We start from the raw sequence: 6,096 nt of genomic DNA, 5'->3' as shown, positions 1-6,096 counted from the left end.
AATTTTGATTGTACTATATCTACTAGCTATGCATTTTCCTAGTCTAGTTGAGTTCGTTGCTCCCCCCATTGTGTACTTTGCATTCATGATAACCACGGCAGCTTTTTCATCACATAAGAAGTTGGGGAGTTCTTCACCTCTTAGACATACTTCCTGTCTTTTGTGCAACAATATCCAACTTGTAGAAATTCATGTTCTACATTGCTCAAAAACTGCAGTGAAGAGATCCTCACAGGTTCGCCAATTATTTCTCACGATTCTCGATGCATGTGACAAGGACATGAACAGGGATTACAGCAAACCAAGCACATAGAAATTTCAAGCACCTTACAGGAAGAAACAACACTAAGTAAACACCAAATTCAAGGCACCTTCTGGGTAGACTAAATAGGTGTTAGTCCATACATTACATTACAGTTGCATTGGCATCTTAATTGTCACTGACTGAGCGTGCACTACACCAACTCAACGTCTTAATTTTATAGTCTGTGGAGTGTACGAGTTCTTGATTCCTTGTTGCTGTCATATGGACCATGAAGTTGACCCCGTAGCACAGGATAAGGCCGTTGTTGTAGGGAGTATTGGCCAGAGGAGCAGGTTAGACGAGTAGGAAGCTAGGGGTGCTTTTTTCCAGCTCACGTCCTCGCTAGTTCGCCTCTTCCAACTGATTTCAAAGTTTCGTTAAACCGATTTCTGGAACCCGCCTCTTCCCTGGTTGAAGGTGACGTCCACTTTTCTCGTCATTCTCCGCTTCTCTTCCTCCTTGATTCCGCATGCTGGCAGTGCACGCTGCTTCTCACTTTTGTCATGCAGCAGCAAGGCTACTGAATCTGTCTTTTTTTATTGCGATAGCAATTATATGGACACTCCAAAGCAGATTTCTGCCGTCGGCGTCGCCGTTGCCGTCGCCGTCGCCGTCGCCGTGAGGTTCCGTATGACGTCAATGGAGATGAAATCGTCGCCGCGCGCCGCCGAACGCTGTATGTGCGAGTGAAAGGGCGCGAGGGACGCGCGCTTTCACGGGGAGTGAACGCACGGCGGAGAACAAACGCGCGTTCTGTGCCGTGCTCCCTTAAGGGCTGCAGAAGTAGGCGTCTCTTTCCTCCTTTACAATCACCATATATGCAGAGCAAACGCGCCTTCTTCTGACGCACGAAAGGCCGTGGGGGGGGGGGGGGCAGGGAAGGGAGGCGACGTTTAGCTGCGGCACCAAGTGCCTATTTATATCAGAGGCTCCGGCAACAGTCACCAACGCCGCACGCATTTTGTGCGAACGCGGGCAAAACGCCGACGGCGTCGACAACAGTGCTGTGTGTTGCCGGTGCTGCTGCATATCCAAGTTTGTACAGCGGATAAAACTACTATCCTTACTCCGTATAGCTCTCTACTAAGTTGCCTATCGCAATTGATGCTTCGCCTTTCGGGTGAAACTGCGACAACTTTTTTTCTTCGGTACCGCTGTCAGTCCAGTATCTGCTCCCATTCTTCGAATGAACTCACAAGACACCTTAAGCAGCCAAGAAACACAAAAACCTCTTTTTTTGCATTTTTCCAGGTTGGGGCGGGTCTGCAGTCACAGTGCTGCAGTTTGCTTTGCTGTTGACTTTTGGACACAGGTTAACACAGGCCATCCAGCTCCAACTGATCTGCCATGCCAGTGGGTGCAGCCTCGCCTGAAGAAGGTAATAGTAAAAGAAGACAACATAGGTTTTAGCATTGCAATACTACTGCAAAATAGTACAAGCCAGGAGTTTCTGCAAATTGACAGTTTGGATGCGCCATTATAAAATAACAGTGCCAGCAAATATACTAGTTAGTGCAGTTTTATGTATGCTAATTTTGTTTGCAGATCCCATCCAAGCCAACCAAGAAGATATCATATCAGCGGCACCGTTATGGGCCAATGCCAACAGTGCCAAAAGAACGTGGAGCAGTGAAGCTGAAAGGAATCCCCGATGTAAAAGGCTTCCTGGGAAGACTGCAGCAGGTGAAACATACAACAAGCTTAACCAAGTGCACTTTAACATTGGTCTCCTAACATTTCAATGGCTGCAATTCTCGCTTTTCTCCTGCAGGTTGCACCTTCGGCAAGGCTTTTTACGCTAACAACCTGCCAGCCAGGAGTAGTTGCTGCTGCAACAGTACCAGAAGATGCCACTGACCCTCGAAATTCTTTTACTTCTACTCTAGAGGTAACACTGGAAGTACCACTGTCCGCATATACCGCCAGGCTTCTAAATTCAAAGGGGTTTAGAAATGAAAATGTGGGCGCCTTGGCAGCCGAAGTTATAGAAAAATTTTCTATAACAGAGAATGAGGCAAGGAGGATTGAATCTGCAACAAGAACGCAGGCAAATAATCCCCTGTGGCACCAGCACCGAAAAGGCAGGGTGACGGCATCAATTTTCAAAGATGTGTGTCGGTCCAAGCGAGTGCAGTGCACGACACTGCTGAATAAGATATTCAGCACGCGGCCATTAAACGTGCCTGCTGTTCTGTACGGTGTCACAAATGAGCCTGTGGCCAAAGAGCGGCTACTTGAACACCTACAGACAATGCATTCTAATGCACGCATTGAAGCATGTGGACTAATGATAAACCCAAATTATCCACTCCTTGGCTGTAGCCCTGATGGAATTTTCCGATGTGATTGCCATGACCCTGCACATGTTGAAGTAAAGCGTCTTTTTTGCTTGAGAGATTGCAGTCCCGAAGACTTCGTAGCTGAAGGTCAGAAGAGAAAGGGGTTCTGCCTTACAGCCAATGGGACATAGAAAGAAAGTCATACCTACTACTACCAGGTGCAAGCTCAGCTTCATCTAAACCTGGACAACATCACAAAATGCTACTTCTACATTCACATTGACGGGGGCGGGCATCTGGTAGTAGTAGAAAGAGATGAGAGTTTTATGCAGACGCACAAAGAGAGCTTGAAAATTTTTCTAAAGGACATTGTAATGCCCAGAATAATTCTTGGCAATTCTGTGTAGAACTATACGCACTCAGAATCTATTCCACTAGGAGCATAATATAAACATGGCTTGTGCAGTTTATGTTTGGAAGCTTTTTACATGTATTCAAAAACATCCAAATGTATAATTTTTTGTACTTTGAAAACATTGGAAAGGCACTAAGGAGGAATGTTGCACTGAATTCATAAATTACATTGGTGTAATGGCAAAATATTTAAAAAAATAAATTATGGGGTTTTACGTGCCAAAACCAGTTCTGATTATGAGGCACGCTGTAGTGGGGGACTCCAGAAGTTTGGACCACCTGGGGTTCTTTAACGTGCACCTAAATCTAAGTACATGGGTGTTTTCGCATTTCGCACCCATCGAAATGCGGCCGCCGTGGCCGGAATTCGATCCTGCGACCTCGTGCTCAGCAGCCCAACACCATAGCCACTGAGCAACCACGGCGGGTGATGCCAAAATATTATTTTGGCCATGAGCACGGTCTTGGTCAGCTGGAAAAGATACAGAAATGAAACATGGGCTTTCTGTGCTAGCTCCTCATGTTAAATGACTGCATCTGCTTTGGACTAGTCAATGCATCAGTACACAAATGCTACACTTCCTTATAAAGGAATGAAAGACCAAACTTAGTGAATTCTGATAACATATCAGATGAAACTAATTTAATGTTCCTCTTTAGTGTCTTTTAATAGCAAAGTTGTGTAATGCTGCTTGTGATACGGTATGTTCACCATTCAATACAATTTTCTGCTGTCTGTTACCATTAGAATTGCGAATTTTAATTTTGAACTCAATGAAGCATGCGATACAGTGTTCAATCAATGAAGCATGTGATACAGTGTTCTACTGTCATTGATAAGTCGAGAATGCAGAAAGGTCTCCTCGAAAAAAAATTGTGATGCACCTGCCTTTCATGCGTGTGTGTACCACCACCATTGAGATAGATGCACAGTGAAAGACTGAATGGCCCCTTATCCTCTCAGTGTTAGCATTCACACTCTGAACAAAAAGCTTCCTCGGTAAGGAAACACCAGAGCAAGGCAGAAAGTGCAGACATGGACAAAAAATGGCAAGGAAAGTGAGAACACGGCGAAGACGATTCGGTGCCGCAAGTATATCAATCGGCTTTGAAAGTCCACTGCATTCTTGACTTGTCAAACTGAAACGTGTGATACTGCTATATATTTAGTTTAGCTTTTTAGTGTCCATTTTAGAGGTTATGAATTTTTGTCTAGTGCACAGTACGGGTGTAATTTTGTGCACCATGTTTGCCAACACAGTTACTTATACTTTTCGTGTTTCATTATCAATGAATCATGATATGTGTTCTAGTCAACGAAATGTGATATTTTACCAGTTTAATTACTGCTCCATATTTTATACAAGTGCCATTCAACCTTTTTTTCTGAAAACTTTAGCACCTATGAATCTGAGTGCAACAATGAGTCATACACATTATTTCAACCGATATGTTCGTGAGCTCGCTTGGTGCTCGTAATTTTATAAGTGCCATAGAACAATACTTGTATTTTTAGCAATCGTATTATGTGTGTGATATGTTAAGCAAGTGCAAATTTACCAACTGGTATTTCAGAAAGTTGTGTTGAGAATGTCACAGTCCTTTTTGCATGCATAATATAGCCAACAATGTGGAGTCATGCATCATAACTGGAGACCAGAACTTTAGGCAAAATGGTTATTTTTTTCCTCACATACTTATCGTGCCTATTTAACATTAAGCATGAACTATGGGACTAGAAACATGTTAGGGGCACTTTTATTGTGCCTATAAATGCCTATTTCGATCTTGGTGCAAATATTGGATTTTCCGAGTCTAAAAATGCCCTTTCCCATTTTAGTCCTAGCCGTAGTTTGTTTATAATGTTATGGAGGCTCCGGATTGACTTTTACAACCTGGGATTCTTTAACGTACACCCAATGCATAGTACATGGCAGTGTTTGCATTTCGTCCCAATTAAAATGTGGCTGCCGTGGCTAGGATTTGATCCCGCGACCTCGTGCTTAGCAGTGCAACACCAAAGCTACTAAGCAACTGCAGCGTGTTTATAATGTTATCACTCGCTGGTGAACTTAACTGAAAACAGCCATTTATAACCACGAACACTTTGCGATTGTAATGGCTGTATTCGCAACCATCCCCAATGGATATGTTGCTAATACAGTTAGTTTAAATCTCCAATTTCTCTGGTTTTTGGTACTGAAAGAACTGGTGAATATTGTGCCACTCCTGATGACATCAAATCGTCAAACATTTGAAAGTACTAGTATGCACTGCGAAGTTTCGTGAATGTTGAGAATTCCTTTTCTGCTACACTCTAATACTCAGTGAAGAAAGACTGAATGTGAAACCCAAGAATCTTGAGATGGTGCTTGTTAGTGCTTTCACAAGTGTTCCCATGGCATCTTAAATTGTGCTAAATTTCTGTGATATCTTGCAACCTACGCCTTTTTTCATGATCTCTGTTATGCACTATACCTGCAATAAAGCGTTTTTCAGTACACATGGTGTCTCGTGGGCGAACTCTGAAAATTGACTGTGAAATCCACTTGTTTGGTTATTTCTATGTGTGAGCAGTTTGTTTTAGGCACGCAGCTGGTAACACTACGCTTTGTAAGAATCAATCGGCTAAGCAAGAAAGATTCATGGTACAAGCTGGTGCATACATGCGATCTCTGCATCATTATGTGCCCATATGCTAACATGCACTAAAGCTAGAAAATAATGGTAAAATAGTTAGCAGCGTCACAGGGCACACTTTCTTCAAGAGCAATCGGAATTTTGTATAGCCATATCGCTCACCTCTTTTTGACAGTGGTGGGCAAAGATTTGTAAGCCCAGCAACTACAGTTGTGATTTCGTCGTAAACATCCACTAATATGTAGGGAACAGTCCCAGTCATTATGCGCCATTTCTTGAGATGACCAATGGCTCTCTCAACAATAATTCGTGTTGAGGAAATTCTCCTTGAGGTTGTGACCTCTTGTCCAGGGAGCTGCACCCGGTTCTTTGTGCAGCTTGGTGTTATCAGCTGAACATTTTTTTCATAGAATTCCTCGAACAGGAGAAAGCCACGATCAGCCAGAACCTGGTCGCCAC

At 43.4% G+C, this 6,096-nt stretch overlaps 1 long non-coding RNA gene across 1 annotated transcript; it reads right to left on the bottom strand.

Moving 5' to 3' along the window:
* Positions 1–372: 372 nt before the first annotated feature.
* On the bottom strand, positions 373–5,875 carry LOC125944861 (uncharacterized). The gene is made up of 3 exons (XR_007466562.1): positions 5,800–5,875; positions 1,441–1,673; positions 373–834 (listed from the first exon to the last, which is right to left on the bottom strand). It is a non-coding gene; the product is annotated as an uncharacterized LOC125944861 (long non-coding RNA).
* Between the last annotated feature and the right edge of the window lie 221 nt (positions 5,876–6,096).

This window comes from Dermacentor silvarum, chromosome 4 (assembly GCF_013339745.2).
Source record: "Dermacentor silvarum isolate Dsil-2018 chromosome 4, BIME_Dsil_1.4, whole genome shotgun sequence".
Lineage (NCBI taxonomy): Eukaryota > Metazoa > Arthropoda > Arachnida > Ixodida > Ixodidae > Dermacentor > Dermacentor silvarum.
This window is presented reverse-complemented; position numbering and strand designations above follow the sequence as displayed.